At 35.2% G+C, this 25,701-nt stretch overlaps 1 protein-coding gene across 14 annotated transcripts in view; it reads right to left on the bottom strand.

Moving 5' to 3' along the window:
* The window catches only part of LOC122162086 (sodium channel protein type 2 subunit alpha-like), a 140,887-nt gene extending 123,309 nt beyond the window's left edge, over positions 1-17,578 (bottom strand). For 12 of the 14 annotated variants that reach the window (XM_042821998.1, XM_042822008.1, XM_042821997.1 and 9 more), the window contains exons 1-3: positions 17,243-17,578; positions 9,967-10,047; positions 6,654-6,760 (exon numbers count right to left, since the gene is read on the bottom strand). The gene's annotated coding sequence lies outside the window, so the exon portion shown is untranslated. The other 2 variants (XM_042822000.1, XM_042821999.1) reach the window with 2 other exon arrangements.
* Between the last annotated feature and the right edge of the window lie 8,123 nt (positions 17,579-25,701).

Genomic DNA, 25,701 nt, shown 5'->3' with positions numbered 1-25,701 from the left:
AAAACAAACCAGGGTTAGGTTTTCAAGTGTGTTGGTTGTACCTCCTGGTCTATTTACTAAAGTTATCATCCATTGTATTCAAAATTTCCTTTCACACTCACTTCCATCAAAATGGTAGCAGCACTGCTCTTTTTGAGGAGGGAAGGGACAGGGGAGATAATGATGACACAATATGTGTAACGACTGGTGACGCCACAAGCATATGTTCTGAAACACGGGAGTTACAATACTCAGGGTACCATTTTATTTTTTAAATAGCTTTTCATATTTTCTCAGAATTAAGGCTACTTGTCTGAAAATATTTTCACCTTATAGGTATGCTAATCTACAATAGAGGGCATGAGGGTTCGTTAATGGACAGCACGATTAATAAATAGGCTACTTCATATGTTCGCCCCAATCACCTCTAAAAGCTATTTTTTTCATTTTAATTATTTCTGCTGAGCAGCTATATCCCCTTGCTTTCTGTAGCCTCTCTCAGATGAAGCAATAGCCTAAGGTAAACATGCTCTCTTGATCCTTACAGCAAACTAATTTTTGCTCCATGTTATACCAGGAAGACAAGACCCTCCAGGACTCTATCTTCCAGTTTCACTGGAATGTCAGTTGCTAGCTCATAACTGTGCATCTTAAGAAAAACATTGCGTCACTGCATCACCCTAGTTTTCTCTAAACATTCTTAACAGACTTCCTTTGACTCCATGTCAGTTACATATGTTCAGACTTAATCATAAGGACTCCATATGTTTATGCGTTTTCCTTCATCAGAAATACCCCAATGAGTGACTGTTGGCCTTCTGCCCTGATGTTTACAATTCTTTGCTAGAAAATCAAATGTCTTTTTCCTTGCTTTCCCTGACGACCGTTTAAAGGACAGATGCAGTAGGGTAGGATACAGGCCATGCTATGTTGCTGTAGCATTTTCAGTGGTGTTCAGACTTAGTGTCTTATAAACACTTGCCTTTGACCCAAACTTGCTCTCTTTCTGATAATCTGAATCTTTACCTCCATAACCTCTGAGAATCCTAATTATTTCCAGAAAATTAGTGCACCTGCATGTGCTTCTGCAACATAATCATGTCAACTAGAATGGGTGGAATATAGCATGAAAGTACCATGGACTTCTGACCAAATATTAAAGGCATAAATCGCAAGTCTTATGTTTAGGTGTGAAACCACCAGTGTCTTCCTTTTGAAATTCACAATTCTTTGGCCATGGCTTCACAAAGCTAACTCCCAACAGAATCTTGGAAGTGAATTACATGCCAGTCACCTGGAATCTGGAATGCTGTAGATTTCAAATAGCAACTTTAAGTAGTTTTTGAGCATGATGGAAGCTGGAACCACTAAGTACAGAATTCCTTCATGTTGATAAACTGAAGTGACATTTAAAGAACATATCTGATCTGACTTTTGGAGCACAGTAATCACAAAATGCATTTGAAAGATAGAATGGTAGAATGCAGTTAAACATTTGATGAGTTTACATATTATACAATCGGTCATGCTTAAGATTGAATACCAAACACACTAAATATGCTGGAATGGTTACTCTAAAATCATCAAGCACTTACTGAGGTCAGGAAGAAACTATTCCCACAGTAACTCATTTCCCAGTTTCCCACTTTTCTATGTTATATGTTGGTTCATCTATCAGACAAGATCAAATAGAGTTCTCATATAGTTTAGTAATACTAAAAAAGTGCAAATGTTTATTCAGTCTTTTTCTCAATAAGCTTCAAATATCTGAATTCTTTGAAAATAGAAATGCCTATCCTCACATAAACAACATTATGGGCAAAAATTATAAACAGCAACTTCATTTCAGTTTCATAAAATAATTTACTACTGATAGTACATACCTCATAATATATCATCATAAATATGAACATAATTCAGCAAATATTTTTACATAATTATTTCAGAAGACTGCTGTTAAAGAATTATTTCAGCAAGCGTACAAATGATTTTACCTTTGTGCTCCTTTAACTCTTAACTTGTTATATGTTATTCCTAGACAAGACTGAAGCTAAATTCAGTATCATATAAAACAGGATGCGTTATAATGAATTAGTAGGCTATTCTATGCAGATAAATATACATTTTATTAATACATGTTCTTTTATTAAGTCATCCTCCCCCACATTCATTCACTGGTTCAGCTTCCCCAGCAGCATTACACAACCAGACTGCTGATCTACTTTAAGTTGTCATAAATTAACTTTAAAAGATGTCTTGAAACTCAGTGGCTTCATATAGAGATCTTGAGAATCATACCTTCCTTCTAGGGCTCCTACAGACCTGACTGTTACCTTATTAAAAGGAAGATATGAGTTTACAGAAACTTGCATGTACTCACAGACCTCTTTTTAGCACAGACATTATACCATACCATTCTGCCATAGCCATGGCTTCTTCTGTAATGCTGAGTTTAGGGCTAAGGTTTGGAGTGTTCTTTAGCCAGAAGTGGAAGAGTTATAATTATTCTCCTTATGTCTTACTAACAGTTAGAAGTTCCACATTTGTGAACTAAGTATATTTCTAAAATCTCACTTAAATTCTTTCGAAAGTCTTGCATACACCTCAGTGAGGCCATGAAATAGATTTTTGCAATGCACATGGATGTTCATTTTCAGGTGCTTTACAATGCCGGAGCAAAATAAAACTGTGCTAAGTGATCTAATCCAGGTCATGAGTTCTAGCAGTAGATCAAATCTGACTTGACAAGGCCACAAAAGAAATTTCAGAGTTACAACTACAATATCGGCAGGTCCCACAGACTGCGAGTGAAAACTGACTTTAGGAATATGATTTAACTTTACTGGAGGCTTCTAAATTTTTTGTTTGAATAGTTTCTGCCTAATTGATATCCATCTGCCCATGATAATAGCTTATACAATTGGAAAACTGCAGAAATCTGATTAATTCCATTTACCAAATAAAAAAGTTCCTTTTGTCATACACTTAGCTATTTACACCAAAAATATAACTTGTGTTTCACACTGTCATTTTGTCAGTTATGAGTCTGAAAATGCTGTATGCCAATACACTATTACTACAAAGAACAGAAGGTAATTAAATGCTTGTTTTAATTAGCATTATAAGTCAGATTAAATACTATTTCATAGTATTGAAAGTTCCAAGCAGTTATCTAACAGTCTGAAGCCAATATGAAGTACCATATCTTATTTAGTGTGACAAATAAGAAAACAGAAATCTAATCTAGAGAACTTGCATACAGCATTTGAAAAGCTGTGATCTATTATATCCCATTCCTGTGCAACTCTAATTGAAGCAAACTTAGAATAGTGATAATTTTTACAAGTGACTTGTTCTGTTCTCCATCCCTGTACTAGCACAGGAAAAATTATTTCATATTCAGGCTACCAGTATGCTCCCCCAGTTTATAGAGGATTTTTCACCTTATTCCTTTGGAAAAACATAAATTAAAAAAAAAGTAGTTTTGTTTGTTTCTTTTGTGGTTTGTTTTTTTTCTTTGTTTGTTTCTTTGTTTTTTACTATTCCTGCTGTTTCAGATCTTTCACATAACAATTGTAGTCAAGACTTTATGGGTGTTATATCCAACACATTGCACTTCTCCGTACTGAGCACTATATTGTATGAGAGGAAGCAGAAACACCCCAAAACACAAAATTTGACACAAACATTTTGCTAAGCTATAATTTGCTCACTTTACCTCATAGGGCTGAGACCACATTGGGAAACTAATGATATTCGGTAAATACTGGAACATTGGATCACGATAGCAATAAACCATATTCAATTAATGCATATCAAAGTATAACTGAAAAACAAGCCTCTGAATAATGAATGCCCATGTTCATCTGGTCTCATTTGTTGTGTTTACAAAACCTTGCATACCAGGTAATGAAATTAATAAAATTTTATGTCAACATTTCTATGCACAAAAAAGCATTTATATGAGCAGATGGCATCTTTTACTGCAATCCTTACCATGAAACCTTTTCACTTCTGAAAGGAAAGATGAGCAAGCAAGACACAGCAAGACACTGCCAAGCATGATGATGTGTTGAATTATAAACTAAGCTGCACCCACTAATTCACAATCTACAGTGCCATAGAATTTACCCCAGAGCGTTTTGGAGCCCATTACCCCCCATAAGAGCACTGTCTTCCAATCCACTCCCTCTTTATACCCTTTTCCACCCTGAAAACTATATCTGTTTCCTACTAATAGCTTTCAACTCACATCACTGTGATGTTTTCTCACAGGAAGCAGAAAGTGAGAGGAGTTCACTTTCATCAACACTGAAGAGTCATCCTGGGAGCCAATCTGACATCTTGAATGAGTCCAGTGTGAAAAGGGGGAGAGCAATCTTTGAGAAGATGTCATCAGGGAATGGGCAGAACAACTTTGAAGGTTAGTTTTACCACTTTGATCTGATTTCCTCTTTCAGTAGTCTACAGTAGTGGTCTCCAAACATTTCTGATGGCAAACCCATACGCCTACCAGTAAGACACTTTTGAGAATGCCCTCCCAGTGTACATATATATATTTTTAAATAATATACATGTACTATTCTATAAGTACCATTATATTATGTACACAAAAATAGGTATTAAAAAGAATGAAAGATAAATAATTTAAAACATTAAATTGTTAAATAAATGTTCAAATATACTGATATAAATTAGTTTCTTCCTGCAGCTCAATTGTCTTCTGCAGATCCTGGACCCTACTTTGAAGACCACACTACAGTTTAAGAGAGCATAGGTACCTGTGCTTTGGTTTAACAGAGAAACAATATTGATTACACTTGGTTCCAAAGTCAAATACCTGTTATACAACACACGAACATGCAAACATATTTGAGATTCCTAAATTGTATACTTCTGTTTGCACTTATATAGTAAGTGTATGCAACGTATCACCATGCTAGTGCAAAAATAGCTCACTACATGACTATCTCCCTTTTATTTCTCCCCCTTCCACTTACTCCTCCTGTTCTCTCAAGTCTATGCTGGTAATGTCAGAGAGAATAGTGCATTTAATTCCTTTATACATAAATTAAACAATTCACTTCATCACAGAAATGGCAATGGACAATCACACATATACAGTAAGGGAAGCTTCTAATAAGGGAATGTGACATGCTTGTCAATGCAAAATTAGTTAGTTTGTTTTTTGACGGGTGTCATAAGTCTGTTCAGTAATTATTCAATAAAATATAACAGAATGGATTCATATGTTTTGCAAATGTATTCTATATAATTTTCATTTATGAACGTTGTGAAATGTTTTTGAAATCTTCAAAGGTCAGTAATTTAAAGTTTACTCATCTCATAATTTTTGATGAGGACAACCCAAATCTACAAATAAGTTATCAAAAATATGGACAGCATTCATCTATTATGAAAAGCAGTAATTTGATTTTATATTTCACTGGAGATAGTTTGGATTTGGCGTTGTGTTATTTTTATAATATGTTAACATTTAATTGTGGCTTTCTGCTTGTAAGTTTTACATGCCATATCAACTGCAACGTGTCATCTCTAGGCAGAACTTAAAAGAATATTTAGTACTGAAGAACACTCATTGATCAAATATAGGTTTTTTTGTTTGTTTGTTTGTTTTCTTTTTTTCTTTAATAGCACAGAGCTAGAATAGAGCAGGAGAAAAAGGATCTTTCGATAAAAGGCAAGATGATAAAATTTACTTGTTCATTAGTCTTGTAAGCTGAGTATTCATACTGTTTGATGAGTTCAGAGCAAATCTTAATTTTAATGAGCTCAACCTTACTCTCAGTCGAGTGCAGCACCATGACAGATTCATAGAGCTTAGCCAGATACATTATCTCATTTGGGTAAAACATGTATCATAACTTTGAGACTGTAAACACCACGCTGCCTCAGCAAGCTGTATCATTCCTGTTAGTTCTGTTACTATAACAAGTACAACATAGCAACACAACATTAAATGGCTCCAAAACCCAAGGTGTTTCATTTTCCTAACTTCTGGTCCAAGTTTACTATAGATAAACTGCAGGATGACTCTGTATTATATTACAAAATGTTACTCTTTTTTCAAATACATTAAATTTAACATTAAAACAAAACACCTTAAACATCAGCACAGATAAATTTAAATGCTTACTCTGAAGAAAGCTAAAATGATTAAATATAGTGAATCTGCAGAAACTTTTTTTTTTCCCCTCATGGTCAATGCACAAAAAGCATGGGCTGGAGTCTGAACCAAGCCTATATGATTGATTGACAGATCCTATAGAATTGCCACACCTTTTCCCTCTACCGAACCTTTCCTCACATTTTAGAAAGACAAAAGATATTCAAAGAGGCACCTCTCCTCAAAAGCTTCGAAAAACTATTTGCAGATTCAGGCAGAGATTAGGAGGCAAATAACAGACCTCCCTTTAAAGGTGGATCACAGGAGAAGTACTTTCATTAACATAGCTCTAATGTTTCCAGTAACTAGCCCTGTAGTGTAACGCTAACAATTTCCCCCCTCCCTGGAGATTTCAATGACATACTTCAAACATCAACCTCCCTTTGTTTTTCGAATTCTAAACCACTAAAACTAGGATAATAATTCACACTGACATGTGTAACATCTTTTTTTTTTAATCTATCCGTGAGTACTACTGAATACTTACATCCATTATTGGAGACTTGTAATGCTGTAGTTGAATGCAGTTTTTAAACAAACAGGATCAGCTCAGGAATGAAGAACACTCATACCATCAGCATTATGTCATTAATACTGCAGAGGGAAAAGAATGAAGATGTCACACATTAACTGTAATTCATTGGGCTGAAGCGGTTTTTTTCCACCACAGTGAAAGCTCTAGTGATAAGATCAATATTTTAATGAACTTTCTTTAAGACAAATACTATATATACTTTATGACTTGAATAAAAGTTTCATCTTGGTGAAATGAAATGGCACGAGGGACGAGCATCTGATACTTGTTTGAACCTAGTCCCAGGCACACAGCAACTTATAGTTATAGTCACTTAGAGCAGGTTCCATAATGGCATTTGGGGACTTCTTGGAAGCTCAGGCTGGGGAATATTTACTGTTCTGAGAATGACAAGCCCTTTCCAGCATATTAATGTTTACCAAACATTACCAAAGTAATCTGCATTTTGTAACACCATAAGAAACTCTTAAGTAAGAAGTTAACATGCAGGCTAAAAATTACCTGTTACTTACCTAGTGTGAATTCAGTTATATTGCAATGTAAAATTACAGCATCAGTTGATATTAAAGATCTGACAAAACTGAAGTGTATTTTTTTCTAATATCTTAGAGCGAAACATTTATAATCACATGGCTAAGTAGACATAACACTTGTTTACCCACATGCCATAAATTCGGGTATTATTTAGTAAGACAGAAACAACTATTTCCTTTGAAAAGGAAAAGGAAAAAAAGAATGTGAATCACAAGAATCCTTCTGTTTGGTTTTTCACGGCATGTTTAGCAATTCCAGACTCAAGTAGACCAAAAAGTAAACCTCAGTGAGCAAGACCTCTTTTAACTAAGGCCACCATTACCTGTTTTATCTGTAAACTACTGTGATACTTATTTAAATCTCTCTTCTGCAATGTTTTGAAGGACGAGTGATCATTTCTTCAGAGATCAGGATTATTTGTCAGTCAAAGTCATTACTGTAAAAGTGGATTTATTTTTAAAAATATTATCTACATATGGTGTTTGGAGAGCTATATTTATTGGCTTTCAGTGACTTCAAAAATGTAACTGACTCTTATTTTGATGTAGTTATGCTCTTCAAATGTTAGGGCATCAAACTTGTCGTCATTAGCAGCCAAGATTACTTTCTGCTGTAGAATTATTACCTGTTTCCCTAGCCTTACCTTACCTTCTTTTATCTTTTTTTTTTTTTTTTTTTTTTTTTTTTTTAAACACAATAACGTTATTTTCTCCACAGACATCTGAGTAACAGGAAACCTGTCTAAGTTTGACTGATAATAACATTGAAAGACAGAAGCCAGTTTTGTGGCTTTGACAAAACTAAAAAAGTCTTTTGTTACAAAAGGCAGTAGATAAGATTTTGTAGCAAAGAAGAGGAAGAATATTTGTAAGAAATTTCCTCATTTATAATACATTAAATTTATAATGAACTGCATTCTACAATCCAGAGAGAAATTGATTTGAGGCAAGAGCAAAAAATTGCTCTTAGTAGGAAATCACTTTTCACACATCTTTGGCGATGCTGGCTTAAAGGGCCTCATTCCCTTCTTTCCTCACATTTAACCCTCTCACCACACTGAATGACAGTGCCTCTCATTTGTGCTGCCAAATCAGTCAGCACACATTGTGAACCAGATCTCAGAACTGATACAGATAAGAAAAGCAAGACTATAAACAAAACAATCAAAATAAAAAAAGCTCTTATTTCAATTTGGATTATTTTACTCAAAGCCACTGGTTTGATTTATTGTGTAGGTCCTTAAAACAGTTGTACCTTCGCAAGTAATAGGAATGGTGTATTGCAGTCCAAGAAGGAGAGTGAGAATGAACAATTCTGAAGGTATCGCTACTGTGCAAACACCAATGTTGTGAAACCTCTCATTTCCAGAGGCAACAAGTTGCAGCTTCAGCAGAAGTTGTTAAATGGCTTTGAAGTGACAGAGCTTTACTAATGATATTTATTAGGTCTAAGGAATATTTATTAGGTCTAGGAAGAAACACACCTCTGGACAAAGGGACTCTCACCAAAGGATTGACACAACTGAAGAAATCTTAGTACTTAAACTCTTCAAAAATAAAAATTATTTCAATGAACTAATGCCACCTTTCAATGACCTAAGGATGTATTATCAACTTTTATTGCTGAGTGCACTTAACATAGGCCCAAGGCTATAGCAAGAATTTTATTTATAACTAAATCAAACAAAGCTTAGTTTGGGAAGTAAGCAAGTGGTAGCAGTTGTACAGGTAACCCAGAGTCACCAGGTTCTGCATTAGGTTTAACTGTTCTGTGTATCCTCTGTAATAAGATTCATCTGAGTACCTACTATGAACTGAAAAATCCGCTGTGCTTAATTTAGATTGTCTTCAAAAAAATGGGAAAATATTGACAATAGCATGTTTTATGAATGATTATTTACAATTGATTGTAAAATTATTTACAGGAAAGAGCGATTGTAATTGGTAGGGTTTTCTCTGAAGAATAAATTGTAGGTTAATTAAGTTTCTCATTTGTTTTTGGTATAAACATTGTTTTCTGCAAATAATTGTCAAGTTAAACTATCAGTTGAATTAGTATGTAGGTAACACACATGATGTTTTGCAAACATATCTGCTATCTATGAGCTGGAGGCATTTGGACATGACAGAGTGACATAAGAATCAGAAGTGCAGTTGATTTATTTAAATTGCAGGTTGTTACTCAGGTTTCAGAAAGCCCACATTAACTTAAAGTCTTTTTACAGTGCTGTGATCACAGCAACTATTTTGCACATTTAAATGAGGTATACATTACTGCACATCTATTTCATCCACTGCTCTGTTTAAAAGTCTGTCCCAGTACAGCTTATAAAAGAAGATCCTTGCTAAAGTCATTTACAACTAGTCTACATTGGTCTCTAGGGCTGTAGGGCTTTACAGAAAGTTATTTGCATTTCAAATGACTTACAATGAACACTGATTCAGACAACTTAAATGTTACAGCACATAATTAATTACTTGAAATAAACTTGTTTAATTGATAGTCAATGGGCTGAATCCTGAATTGAAGAGGATTACTTTCACAAAAGTATAATAAAGTGTAATAAGAAACTTGCAACTGTGCAAGTAACAGAAGAGTTTGATGAACTTCATTAGAAGATAGAATAGGCTTAGACTGACTCCGTAACAAAAATACTGTATGATGTTGTTATGAATTAACACAAGTTGATGAATACAAAAACTTATAGGCCTTTGCAGTTAATGGGCCTTACCTTCTGTCTCATCATGTCCACCAACTTCAATGGAGTTACCCTAGATTTCTGTGGTCGCAGATAAGAGAATTCATACTTAATCTAAAAAGAATCAAGAGAAATGACAGGTCAGCATGTAAGGTCCAAATTAATTTCTACTGGCAAAAACAAATCCATCTTTGAAAAGACAATAGTTTGACTTTTAATCTGTAATGAATTAGCATCCAATTTGGATAATCATCTTTGAATACTTATCTAACATCGGGCAGCATGTTAGTGACTGTTTGCTCTGTTTTTAGGACATACAGAACAGTGTTTTCTAAACAGAATCTTCCTTTGTTCCCATACCTAATTACTGTCTTGTTCCTAGCTTTTTCAAATAATTGTTACCTGAATAAAATCCATCAGCTCACATACACTAATAAGTTAGTTGCATGTTTTTCACACCCCATCTCCACCTCTGTTGGAACTACGTCCATTTCTGCACCCTCACTGTTCAATAAAGGCAGCAGCTGTCAATCTCAATTGCATTTTTTAGCCACTCTAAGGGCATACCCGGTGGGTGCAAGCATCTGCTAGTTACATAGATTTATTGTGCTTATTTTTCAAACTAAATATAGGAACTCCTATCAGATTGAACCACTGGATATCATCTTTCTCTCCTTTCCCCTCCTCTCCCTCCCTCCCACCCTCCCCAAACCCCTCTCCCCCTGGCAAATTAAAGAGATTTTCAACCTGCTCATTTCTTCTTGGAAGGGTAACTGTTATTACATCAGCTCTTCACCCTCTTTACCATTAGATACAATAGTATTTTTCCATGTGGGAATATTTTTCTTCTCTGTATGTTCTTGAGATTTTCAAAAATCTTTTTTTATAAAAATGGTTGTAAGCAATTTTTTTTTCCTTTTTCCTTTTAAGCTCTTTCAGTTTAAAGATTTTCTTTCTCCTTTCTAACAAGAGAAATGAATCCTACATTCCATACCATGTCTCTGATTCTAAATTGAGCAATGTATGTTTCAGAAGCAGTTTTGATCTGTCAGAAATAAGAAAGCCTATGAACTACATAAAAATGCATAGTCAACAACTCATGTCTCTTACAAGTGAAAGTTTTTCTAAATATGTGATAGACCCATAGAGGATAGTGGGTTGTTTGTGCTGTGTTTTGTTTTTTTTTTTCCTGAAAGGTCCTGTGAGAGCTGTAATGTAACATTTTGCATTCAGACAGTCTTATAAGATGCAAATTCCCTATAGACTCATTTGAGTATTTGAAAGCACTGATGAAAACTCTTCAACTTCTAGTGGTGCTGAACTTAGGAGCTAAAATCTGCAACTATGCACCTGAATAAATCTTCAAAACCTGAAAAATATAAGAAAAGGCTGATCCACAGATTATTTCTCCCATGAGTTTTGGGTTTTCTATACTAAATGCTTCAATTTTTCAGCAGAAGCAGAACCCTCAAACCACATCAGTGCTATAGAACTTTTTACTACGTGTTTCAATTATGCCAAAGCCTTATTCTTCTAGAAGTATCAAGTAACATTTACAGCAAGCTCTTTGGCTGAGTACCAACAACTTCCATTGTCTCCACTGAAGAACAATGAAGGCAATGCTTAGAATGCTATTTAATCTATTACGAAAATGCTGAGAAGCCCAAAACAGATATTTAATGTAGTTGTATCACTGAATATGATCAGCAGTAAGACAGAATTCTCCAGTCTTATTATGCCTGAAAAATTTGTCAAGCTTTATTTACTTTCTATAGTTGATATGTTATCCTTAATAAAGAATTACATAGTCTGAAATAATCGTATGAATCCCACATGACAGAAGAGAACAGCTTTTGTTGACATACCTCACACAAGTAAACACAAGGCTCCTATGACAAAACTTTTCATCATAAACACACATTTATCCTCAAAAGAATCAGAAGATATTACACCCCTGAGTAGTCCTGAACAAGCAAAATCTTAGAGCAAAATGAATGAGAAAGTATGAGGGATTAAGCAACCTGTGGTCTATCCGAAAGGATTTTGTATTAACTTACACAATAACTAGCTTCCAAGGATAGCACATTTCCTTTTTTAAAGGTAACAGGAGAATAGTTTCTATTACTTTCACTCCTCAAGTGGCTAATAATATGTATCTATTAAAATGTTTCTTAAAACAGTCCATTAAATTCATTGGCCCCAATTCAGCAAGGAATTTAATAATGTCTAACCACACGAGTATTCCCATTTCTCTTGATTCACATGCTTACAATTAGGCAGAATCCAAGAATGCCTTGCTGAATTAGGACAACACCAAGAAATGTTTTAAACTTGCAAACATTTTTGAAAATTAGAGCAGGGGCAAAGAAATACTAGTAGTAGTCTATGGTAAATACTGCCATATGCCTTTGAAATGAAATGATATTGTTGGCTGACTATTTTTCTCTGTTTTTGAAGAACACATTCAATCTTTCTACTGTTTCGGTTACATCTGGTTTAATGTACAGAATTCTCACTTGGAGGACAGCAATTTAATCTTTCCCGATTTTACTTCCTTTGAAAACCATTTTCTTTCCAGCAAGCTTTCATTTATTGTAACTGTTGCTATACTTTCTTAAGCTGTAGTAATTATTTCGCTGATCATTATTGCATCCAAAATACAAACATACAGAAACAAATGTAAATAGAAAATTATCTTCACATAGAAGTTTTAAGGAGGGTGAGAAGAAAATACATAGAAGCTGGGTGCGTTTACACTGAATGCTACTCCTCAGTGAGTGTTTGCATCTATGTCTGATTTTACGGAAGGCTGTGATTGCTTGTTTTATTTGCTTGCTATAACTGGACCTGAACACCTATGCCAGCTAAACAGCTCTACAGTGAATGGGCAGACAGACTAGATATGCTCTGGCATTCTTCCCTGTTTGGTGGGATACCTCTTCCCTGGCACTGTTCTATCTAGCTGAACAGATAGCATTTTGAAAAGTCTTTCTGCTGCTTTTACTAATGCCAAAGCTAAACAACGGTCACTTCATAAGAAAAAGGGGAGATTTATGATATGTATATTTTCTTCCCAGCCACCATCTTAGTAAAACAATAATCAAATTCAGCCAACTTAGGTAAGAAGAAACGTGATTAACTGAACCTGCATTTTTGTCATACACATGTACAACCCTTACAGTTAGGCTTCCAGAACAAGGATTTGACTCTGGCAAGAGCTACACAGGCTTCAAGACTTAAAAACATCCAGCAAGTTCCACTCAAAAACATGGAGACAAAAATCACCTGCACCACTCTACGTGCTCCAAAAAAGGAGTGGTGTGTGCTTCAGTGGAGCTGGTCTCCATGGGATGGTGTATTTCAGTGGACTGGGAAATTTGACATAAAAAATGACAAAAAAAAATAACTGCTTGGAAAGGCTTTTTCTTCTTTATGAAGGTAACACCATTCTGTAAATGGTATTGATTAGCACTGAAAGACAGAAAAGTGCACTCTAGTATGTGATTGGTGTTTTATATATACATTAAGAGACAGCTGAATCCGTATGAAGCAAAGATACTAATTTCGTAGCACATCTACAGGTAGCAAGCTGATAGAACAGGAGGATATACCTGTAGTACTCCTACCTGCTTCTTACTCTTAGTTTTTAATTCAGTAATTTCCTCAAGTTTGATAAATTCAAAGAGAAAAATCATGCTTCGTATTTTTAAGGGTGTTTTTCTGTGGATGTTTTTGTTATTTTACACAGTGTGAGGCTTTTTGGGTTTCTTTAGTAGTTTTTTGTTTTTGTTTTTTAAAGACAATTCATTTCAGCTATAGCCTGCTTCTGCAATCTCAGAAAAAGCAGCTGTTTAAGAATAAAAGCAGGGCTGGTTGTGACAATTTTATTTCATCCTATTCTGCAACAACAAGGAGAAACTGATGGATTTAGGGAAGATCAGGGCACACTGATTTGTGCAGTACAAGCACAAGGATTAAAAAAATAGATTCTGCTGGCTTTGCTAAAAATACATGTTCTTGAATTCTCAAGTATTGGTGCCTCCCTCCCAAAATGTGAGTGGCCTATTTACAGAACTTCAGTGTTATTCAACTCAGTTTTCCATGGACTGTAAAAAAAACCTTGGTAGGACAAGAGGAATTTCCAGCATGTGGATTAAACTTTTTGCTTCTGATTACAGATGACAGAGATGCTTACAGCATATTCTTTTTCTCTTTATCTGAAACAAGAAGGAAAAATACCTCAATGCTAAATTTAAGGCACCTTTCTAATGAATTCATATAAATTTATTAGAACTAAAGACTTCCTGGTGCTAACAAGTCAGCGCTGCTCTTTCAGGAGTACTCTGAACCACTGTCTCCACATTCACTGTTTCTGAACTGCAGACAGATAAGCTGTAACATACTGTCATAAAGGTAAGAACATTCACACACTCTAATTTTGAAAAAATGCAGTTCAGCTTTAATTCTTGCCTTGCATTACGCGTGATGAGTAAGATTCCTCCTTTTGCACAACCCTGAATAAGTAAAGCACAGTGATACCTGTGCGTGCTTGAAGAACAGCCAGGAACTATCCCATGACCTGCAAGTATTTTCCAACATCATTTGTAAAATTCCCTTAGCAAATGCTTTATTTCAACTGTTTAATTTATAACGAAATTACATTTCTGCAAATCAGACAATTCTTTAGTGAAACTTAATTGCAATACCTGATGGATAGAATAAAAGATGCAGAAATAGAACAAATGATCAAGAGTATCACTGTCTGAATTTAGAAAGCTGAGTCTTTCAAAAGGAGTGACAGCTGACAGCCCTTGCCCAAGCTGAAATAGCCTTATGGAAGCAGTGCTATTGCACTGCATACTGATCATGATCATAGTTAACACCTGAAAATGGACTAGCTGCTTGTGCTCATAAATTGGCTAGATTACATTTTGAGATTGGAAAGTCACATAAAGTGCTATCATATGTGGGTTAAATATTCTTTTCTATGTTGGTTGTGTTTTGTCACATACGGTTGATAGGGTACAGAATGATTTACAGCTATTTTAATTGAATTCTGTGCTATATTTAAAAGCTGGTATTGGTCACAGGTATTACAGGCAACTCCAAATTCCTTTTCCAAGCAAAAACTCTTTGACTTCAGGGACACTACTGCAGTTCATTTTCAGCACAGGCTTTCAGAATTAGCCTTTGAACATCAACACTTCCCTAAACATTTTCAATGAATAGTTTCTTAATATTATCCCCACACTGCAGTACTACCAACACAAACATGCCTAAAACTGGATGTTTAAAATACAATGTTATTTCCCCCAAAACGTTCCCTAGTTTCAAAAACGTCACTAAATTCATTTTGTCTGTCCTAAATAACTTCTAACCTGGAAATAAGATATCATTGCTAACAAGTTGTTATTACACTGAGCTCCTACTTCTGCTTTCAAGATTTTGAGAAAAAATGCACCTGTTTCCTACTCAGGAATCGTGATCCCTTTGTATTTGCAGTGGGTCGTCGCAAACGTGTAAGAGGATTACCAGAAGAGAGTACTGCCAAGGCTGGGAACACGCTGATGGACTTTGAGGAGACTGTCTCCTTGAAAGAAAAATTGGCTCTGTATCAGGCTGCTGTGTCCAAGGCAGAGAGCAGCAACTCCTTCTCTAGCGTAAGACAACAGTGCTTCACTACGCTCTTAATTCTGTGCTTGCTCTGCATACCAACACATCATAGCATTCCATATCCATTTAAGCTTGTGGAACACTGTGTGGATAGTAATTTAAAGCATAAATTATCAAATTTACATAGTAAACATATTGATCCATCAGTCTCTGTCTCTACCGAATGAGATTTTTCATGCTATGTACCTTTGGTCATTCAGACAACTGCCTTTAATTCATGGAATTACTCTTTTTTTTTTTATTCCATTGCTGCATGAATTTCATTTATTAGGAGTGAAAGCATAAGAGATTAATAATATACTTATTTTATTAGCTCATGATAACAAAAAATGACAGATTATCACTAAGAGTATTTTCAATCATGAAATAATAAATAGCACATTCAAGAGATTCAGTTTAGAACTCCAGCTGTTCAAACTACAGAATTATTACATCACAAAATAGCAACTCTATGTGATCAGATATAACAGAAGGCATTGTTTCATACTAAAATAATTGAAAATAAAGTCACTATATAAGAACTAGTTTAAAAACCTTACTAATGTAATTTTAACTATCTCTACACACCTTCACTAGGAATTGAGCATTTTACAGAAAGTTTACTATTACTACCAAGAAGCGATGGGGATGAATAGTACAGACAGTTTAAAGAAGTTGAAGGAATTTTAATTAAAAGAAAAAAACCTTTTTCCCAATCAGTACCATAGGAGAATGTGGAAAACAGAGCTTATAGTTTGTGAGAATCAAGTTAGAATATCAGAAGATCTAATGAAAACCTCAGTTACAAGTTTGCTGCAAGATAAAGCAAAGAAGTTGGTCTTCAGGTTCAAAAACCCAAGATGAAACTACCAGACAATGAAAGTGTTAAAAAATTAAAATGAAATATGACACTTTTGATGGTGGTGGAAGCAATCCAAAATTTCACTATAAGAAAATAAACTTCCTATTTTTTTTATTATAGTAGAAACTTGCCGTTATCGTAGAAAATACTGTAATTTTTACCAAAACAATAAAAAACCATGTTAACAAAAAACTTCTCTCCTGGAGAAGTTCAACGACAGATTCCACAAAGCTTTTAATGTAAGAGTAAGGATCAGAAAGGTATTTCAATAGTAAAAAGCAATGAACTGTTATAGGCTACAGAGACCGGGGAGCTACTACATACTGCTTTCTAGACATTTCAATTGAAAATATATTTGATGCGTGTTCTGAGCACCTACTGATTAAAAAAAGGGATCTTTTAGCTCTTTGCATAATAAACTAGAGTACTTTTTAGCGTCCCCTGTAACTTCCATATTGCATCTTAGTCTGAATTTTCCTTTTATTTGTTATATAATCAAGACTGTTGTGTAGGATTTACAGAGAGCAGAATTCTCTGACAAATCTGCTAAAGACATAGATCCATTCAACTTGGAGTTGAAGAGAGGTAGGATTACAACATACAGCTTCACAGTCTTGCACATGAAGGAAATAAGAATCAAAAAGAGTATTAATTTGATATTCAAATAAGATACTACTCATTGTAACACAATGGAAAGGACAACAATAGCAGCAAAGTAGCAAGGACCCAGGCAAGAGAGGATTTGCTCAAATGCAACACCCATGGGCACAGAAACAAAGGAAAAAAGCTGCTTACCTTTAGAAGGCCTCAGGTACGTAGGGACTTCTAGCAAGATTTCAGTTCTATTAATTAATGCATATATAAAGACTAAAGGATACAAAGTGCATTTTTACCTTCCCTTGAAATCCTAGCTAGAAATTGTAGCTCAATCAACTTTCATCAGGAAATGGAGGCACTGTGCTGGCTTGTTACAACAATAGAAAAATAGCTGGTCTCTACTTACACTAGGATTTCAGAGCACAGAGAGCACTCACTTTCCCCTAACTGTAAAAGAGGAATTTCTGTAAAGCAGAGCATGCACCTAGCAAAAGAACAAAGCCAGTCCATGTCTAGCCCCAACCAGTCACTATGTCTGCCTACATAGAAAAAGAGTTGTAGGATTTCCCAATTTTATTTGCACTTTGCCCTTGGGGCAAAGGAGGGGCTTGCAGCAGCTGTGATGACCTCCCAGTACTTGGCTGGCTCAGAAGCCACCTGGTGCCAGCAGTCACCAGGTGTTTTCAAACTATGAAAATGGTGTCTGCTGGCTTTAATTGCCTTTGTGTGTTAAGAGCAGATGCCTTCAATTCTTCTGTCTGAGGAGGTGTTAACTCCTTCCTCCTGCACACCTTCATTGCTGAAATTAGTTCTACCTCTCTAAAGAAGCCTGCCCCAATCTAACCAATCTAATTTTGTCAAGAATATCCCAACTGCTTCCTTTATACTCTAAACTTCACTGTTTCCATTTGAAATTGATTGTTGCTTGAATAAAGAACTGTGTATGAGGTTCCATTAAAGGGAATGAACGTACTTCTTTAAAGGATCTATAACTGCATTTAACTACTCTAAATATCTTCAAAAGGCTGGCAAGGTGTGCCTGCAATGTTTGTTCATTAATTACTTTTCACATTCACTCACCTACTTCTATATAGAATTATGCTTCCCTTGGGAGAAAAAATTATGTTTTTTAGTATCTGCTTACTTAGCAGATTTATTTGGTAATCTTCATTACAATGCAATTTTTAATTACTAGGGATTTTATTTTCTGCATATTGGTTAATAAGTTCAAATGCTTAAAGGTTTGTTGGCTTGCTGTCTGAGAGGTAGCACAAATAAGGAACAGAACCAGAATAGGAAGCCTGAAGGCACTCTTCTAGCCTTTATGAAGAAGAAAGATCATCTCACAGAGGTCTGCCTTAAGTTCTCTGTATGTTTCTCCACAATAGCTACTGAGAAAATACAGAAAGAGCCAGCTGGCAATACTGAAGGCAACAAAACTAAAAATATACAATTAGAAGAAAGAACTGCAGAGAAGGTTTGTTCTGAAAAGTGACTGCTACTGGCAAGCAAGTAGATGGGACCTACTATTTCTGTGTTAAAGATTCTAGCCAAAAGTCCCTATTTTTCAACTAGAGGTAATCCTGTTGTTCTCTGAATCACAATTTATGGTTCTTGTTCAGTGGTCTAAGAATTTGCCAGCTATGCTATTTATGACTGTCTGTCTTCCCTGCCAATGACTTGAGTAACTCTTGCAAATAAAGAGCATTACATGGCTGAAAATATGCAACTAAGTTTCTGAGGAAAGTGGAGTCCTCAGACAGTAGTTTTGGCAGAGAAGAATATGCAGCTACACCAGCTGGATCTATTGCACACAGACACGCTTAGCAATTAGTGTTAAATAAATTCCAAAACAAATTTATAATCTGCAAATCCTAATTATTGATCTCAAATAAACATCCTAAAGTAGGCCAATGAGATTTAAAAATTAATCTTAGCAGTATACGTGTTCTATCTTTTGATGACAAACGTCAAATAACTCTTTTACTACTATATATCTATTCTGAATGCTAATTCCTATGCAGTATTGAAGTTTTAAAAATTTACAGATTATGTAAGTTGAAGTTGCATATAACATAAGAATATAAGAGAGTACAGACATAGTCAAGTGCTTTCAAAGTCTCCATTTTAAATTAATAAGCATTATGGTGTTCTGCTCTTAGCTATTTTAAAAAAAATTAAAAAAAAAAAAAAAAAAAAAAAAAACATGTTCTTACTGCAAGTGGAAATCAACTGGCCTTACTTTATTCCTCTAGACTCCAGAGAAAACCAAATCCTCTACTGTGTCTGGTGGCCTGGCAACAGTAAGGAAGCAATTTGAGAAAGGGAAGATGATCTCTTCAAACAGGACCTTTGCTCAACGCCAGCACCAGCAGAAATCTGTACAGGTAACAATGGTATTTTTAATACTAACAAATGAGGGATGTCCTGTTAAACAGCTCAGTGGAGAATATGATTATATGCTTTAATGAAGAGTTTTCATTACAGACAAGAAAGTGTTTCCATAGTGTTGATACTTGTAGTACATTCTTAAAGAGAGAATCCTACATTACACATGCAGCAGTCAGCATGTCTGAAAGCAGATTTCTGATATAAAACTAAAAACAAACAGAACAAATAAAACAACCACCCCAGTTGTCACAAATGATGCAAGGTTAAACAGTAAAATACATTTTGTCTGGAGGATGGCTGATGTGCTCATGGTGTCTAAGCAATTAGTAAATTGGGAAGATAATTGCAAAGCACCTATGAAATCATAGAATGTCTTTGGTTGGAAGGGACCTTCCAGTTCCAATCCTCCACCATGGGCAGGGCTGCCACCCAGTGGATCAAGCTGTCCAGGTTCTTATCCAAGCTGGCCTTGAACAGCTCCAGGGAGGGACATCACAGCTTCTCTACGCAGCCTGTGCGAATGTCTTTTTCTAGAATGTTTTAATCATTGTATTATCGGGACCAACTGGATCCTTACTGAGCTGCATCTCTCCATTTTTTCCTATTCTGGAGGTAGCAGGTACAGTTTGGTCCACAGTACAGCTTGGGAAAACTTCAGACCTCATTCACTTGCACTGTTTTGCGGCGATAACTTAGAGTACTCAGTAGTGCTGGCAGCAGTATTTTTCACAGTGGGAAAGAATGCAATTACAACCTGAGCCCGCCTGAGTTCATACAAACCCTAATCTATTGCTGGGTTATGTGTACCCCTTCATTACAAGCAACTCCATCTTAGATAGCAGTAGTATTTTACTGCCTTTCAAATGAAGACGTGGGGGTATGGAAAAGGATGTGCACTTTAAAAAAAGATGGATTTAAAACAACATTTTAATTACAACTAATTAAAATGCTAAAACAAGATCACAAACTGATTATCACCGTAATCATTATTCTGGAAGTAGTTTAGTCTAACAACTGTAAAGTCCTGCTAGTAAGAGCAAGCAAAAAGGTAATGAAACAAATGCTTGAGTAAGCTAAGAAAAGAAAAGTGATGGGAAATTAAAGAGACTCGTGTTCAAGGGCACAACAGAAAAGAATAATGACACATTTGTGGAAATATTAACAAAATAAGAAGTATTGATTTCTACCTTCCTTCGAAACAGTAGCTCTGCTGACTGCCTTGGGTAGACATTAATTAAGCTAGGCAGTCTTGCTAATTAAGTCAAATTTCATCATAAATTAAAAAATAGTGCAAATAAACTGCTTAAATAGCTTCTCTGCCTGGTCTTCAAGTATTCCTTTGTTAACAAAAAGCCTGGTCATTTCATTGATTTATAAAGGTTTACACCTGCAACTTGCATGAACATTAACAGGGCAAACCTAATTGTCTTACCAGCTTCATGACAAATATCTGTGGTAAAAGCCAGAGATACTTGAGAAAAGAACAGGTTGGTTTTTTGTTTTTTTGTTGTGGGTTTTTTTTTTTTTTTTTTTGGTAATAATTTCATTCATATCTTTCAGCTTAAATAATTTGCATATGCTTTTCTGATTATGTGATCCAACCTTGCTGCAGTTTTCTGGGTGAAGAAATATAGAACCATGCACAGAAATTATGTGACCTTTTCACTTACTCAGAACAAAAGAGTTTTCTTTTTGTGATATGAAGATAACAACTTCTGGCCAAGCAATGAAGTCTAGTTCTCTACAAAGCCATTATGATGGTTTCATTTCACAAAAATATGATCTCTAGGCACAAATCATTAGCAGAAATACATACAGACACAGGAAATAAAATCACTCAAACTATGTAGAACAGTTTTTGAATTTAGGTTGAATAACTTACTGAAAGACCACAAAATCCCATTACTACGGAATGTATCTGCTCTCTATTGAAAATGGGATTTTATACTTAGGTAGCTGACCTGACTGAAGGTCACTGAATCGATCCTCAGGCCAAATAAAGAAAGCATGTAATTTGAACACAGATCTCTTGATCTGGATAAATCCAAACCATTGATAAATGCTTAAAAGAAATTCATTTTTTAAGCACTAATCTAAATAGCTGAAGATTTTACCAAATATTCAAATATTTCATAAAGATTGCACAGCTCAGCATTCAAGACATCTACATTTGCTGGTAACATTTAACTATCTTTCTGATTTTTTGAGACCACAGTCATTACTTGTAGCTCTCTTCATTTTATAAAAGATTTATTCTGAAAAGTGAAAAGTGGTCTATTATTGGTAGAAAGCACCAAAATCTTGTCCAAAATGGCAGCAATGAAAGCTTACCACAAAACTGTGACCTGCTTGTTTAAAGACTTGATCTTTAACTTGATTGCAGGCATCATGAACACCTGTTGTTCACAGCCACAGGGCTAAGAAGAGGTCATGATCTTCACTGTTATTGCTTTGAAAATGCTGACCTGGAGTTGTTTGCTAGCTCATAGTCTGGAGCAAAAGTATATTTGTATGTGATAAAGCTGCTTAACATGTAACTGAACAACCAGCCAACCAGCAGGCTGAGACTTAGGGAGAACAGAACAATTATTAAATTTTTGGCTACTGTACGCTTTACATCAAACTCATAGGTTACTGTTTTCTGGTGCCAAAATAATTTGATATTTGGTATAAGCAGAACATTATATCAGTGATTTAAGAACAAATAAACAAACAACAATAAAACAACACTCCAGATCAGAAAATAACTATTACTGGCACTCTGGAAAAGAAAGCAATTCCTTGATCTTTCCACAGAGGCTGTAAAATCACTGTTAGAACAGATCTGAAGGGCACAACAGCTGCTCAGACAAAATCTCATTATCCAGTGTCAGACACAAGCACATTCTGGCAAGCAAGCTTAACCTCCTACATAGGAAGGATGAGTGAATTTTATTGAAAGTATTTGATTTGCACCCAATAATACAGTATCGTCTGTTGGGAAAGACACAAATATGGGTAAATCTCCTTCATCGAGGGTCATTCCATACAAACTTTTTAAAGATTTCTAGAGTAGCAATTACCAATTTTCAGGTGATTGCAAAGAATAAGAATGAATAACATGACAATTTTAGTGAATGGTGGAAATCTAATCTATTCATGAGAATCTTCCTTACTTCCTTACAAAAAAAAAATAAAAAAATCTATGTATATAAAACAAAGCAAAGCAGACAAGTCATTGAGATGAAGTGCAGAATTGCTTTTGAGAAATTTCTGTAAGATTCTCACAGTACTGATGTGCATATGATGCCATGATAAGAATATAAGTATCTAAGACAGGATAGTTGACATCAGTTATTCCCTCTATTAGTGATTTTGCGATAGAAGCTTGAGGTTCATAATTTACTGCTGCTGCTGCCTCAAAGGAACAGTTAGTTGGCACAATAAGTAAATACAGTAAGTTGTAATATGCCAATACATAAATGATGTTGTGATATCTTAACAACTTCGGATAGATCTTATATGATGATCATAATGTACAGCTCAGCTAAAATAAACGTGCTTCAGATGAAAGTGAGTAAAAGGTTTCTGTGCTTTTGCAAAATTTTGGGCTGCCTGATCTTGCTCAGTTTTGTCTCTTTTTTCCAATACATGCAGAAAAGTTTATGTATGTTTTTATCTACACATGTATATTATACACTGCGCATTTTCTGATTCTCAAAACAGAGATTGAGAACTGAGGAAAACTGCAAAAATGTCAACACAAAGAAGCAAAGTTTAGTCTAAGATACATAGAAAAGTCACTCAAAAAATCAAATCTTGGGACAATTTGCATTAACAATTCTATGCAAATCACTGAAGTGTAGAGACATTAAAATTCATGTATAGGCCAGTAACATATAAATACACTTAGTAACTGCAGTTCTCTTTAGTAATATAATCTGAACACTTAAATAAAAATGCACTTCTCTAAAATAATGTATATAGACTTGAGTAACATTTAATACTTTAAAAAATACATTCATTATTTTCTAACTATCTTAGTCCCATCTACAATATCCTACAGTCCACCATTATAGAAGAATGGTTGAAGTAATGGATATTCCTACATTCCTCTTATTTTGGATAAGCAAGCATCATTTTACCCTCTGTGAACGAAATTTCAATTAGCAACTGTGACAGACACAGAAAACAAGAGAACCTCCAACCCCACTTCCTCCTTTCACACCCTGAACTAGGCTGTGTAATTATATTGTCAAAATCTGCCCCGTAATGTTTCGGCTGTCACATTAAACTCTTATAATCTTTTTCAATATTGCAACTACTTCATAAGCAGTACAAAAGTTATAGCAATAAAGCAGTACTGATTTTCAGATTAGATTTGCTTCCCGACTACATTAAGCCTAATTTTATATTCTTTTTTAATATACCACACCATTCAAAGGACGTGTAATGACTATCATGAACATATTTTGTGTCTCATGAATGAGCTTTTCCAGTAATGAGAGCTTGACTTACCTATCTAAAATATTAACATTGGAATGGAAAAGCACGTATTAGGTGAAAAAAATATATGCATAAATATATTCAAAAGCATATCCTTATAGAATGAAAAAGCACATTACGCTTACACCCGCTCATAAACATAGTCCTTAACAGAGATGGAAAAATTTGCATCCCAATTTCTTTTCATTTTGCTAGGGTGCTAACTCTACACCTCCTCATGTTGTGTGGCTCTCTCATTTGTTACACACAACTTGTGCACGCAAATTATGTTCTGACCTGTCCTGCTCAAGCCTCACCTAATCCTGACAGTTCAAATCCTGCCATAGATGGGATTAACTGTGATGCCAGTAGTATGCTAAATCATTTACATACTCTTCTGTAGAATATCTATTTACTAATTTTCCTTATTCTTGTGATTATTTTTATCTTTAGGAAGCATCTAGTATCAATCAGCCTAAAATATCAAATGACACCAGGGACACTAAATGTAATGGAATGACCTCCAAAGAAGGTCTAGTGGAAGCATTTCAAACACAAGAGGTAATTTTAGCAATAAATCATTGTATTGTTAATTATAGCAAGATGCTGATTTTCATCTGCTTTGCTTATTACTCCATTACTGCATGGTACAGTAAGATATTGCTGCTCTGCTGATGGCAGCCCTCATGACACAGTGTATAACAATGGCTTTAAAATGGTGTTTTACTGAACAGTGTTTTTCAATGTGGTAATTAATTGGGTTTCTCTTTCATGCGTCTCTGTGGAGTTTCAAACACAGTTGCAAGAATAAGGAGAAATTTTACATGTTGCACTGAATCCTTGTAGTAAAGCAAAAGTTTTGTACACAGGTTTCTCTTGGGGAGCAAGGAACACCTGAGACAAACAAGGCTTCTACGTTTGCGCAGAGCACTGATGAAACAGGTAAGAAGTGGGTTCACAAAGGAGCATGATGGACCAAACTCTTGGTCATTGTTTTTATTTTCACAAATGTCCAACTCATAGCGTACAGATGTGGTACCTTGCTCTGAATTCTTCAGTTCCCCCTTACTCAGTTAAGCTTATTCACTGATTTTGACGGGTTTAGATTTTGATGGGTTTAGATTTTGATGTATAGAGTTGAAGTTTGTGAAAGTTTGCATAGTTTTAAATGTTCTTAAACAAATGGTTACTTTAAAAGTTGTCTGAGGATATATTCAAATGCTAGCCCATGCATAAACAAAATTTTGCATGAAAAAGGCTCAGTTTGTAGGCAAACAGAATAGGTCTGCAGAACATGAGCATGGTGTTGAGATGCCGCTTTTGCAAGTTAATGCCAGTATTAGAATTCATGCATTATGTTACGTCAAAGATCTCAGTCAGCTTTGATACCTGACATCTGTGCAATTCAAGCATGGCAAAACAGTGGCCAATAACATATCCCTCAACAATTCTTTTGTGTTTTTTTTCCTATGAATTTTTGTTCATGACCATATGACTCAGTAGAGTTCTGCAAGGCTAAGCATTATTTGTCTAGAGTAATAATGGTTCACTGATCGAGTCAATTTCCTGAAAGATAGGGGGAGGAAAAAAAAAAAATCCCTTCTTTGTTTCTTCCATTGCAGTAACCAGTGCAGTTATGAATGAGGACTTCCCAAAAATTTCTACACAGATCTTAAAACAGCAGTTTGAAATGACAGCTCAGGAAAACACCGTTCCCTCTGACAGAGAGACTGCAACATCTGCAAAAAGTGTACAGGTTTGTGCTTTTCATAAGAGGAATCTTTATGCTAGTGAGAAGTGTG

Source organism: Centrocercus urophasianus, unplaced genomic scaffold, assembly GCF_019232065.1.
Source record: "Centrocercus urophasianus isolate 14NV4802_14NV808 unplaced genomic scaffold, USGS_Curo_1.0 seq_20, whole genome shotgun sequence".
Classification (NCBI taxonomy): Eukaryota; Metazoa; Chordata; class Aves; order Galliformes; family Phasianidae; genus Centrocercus; species Centrocercus urophasianus.
Note: the sequence above shows the minus strand (reverse complement) of the source record. Positions and strands in the feature narration are given on the sequence as shown.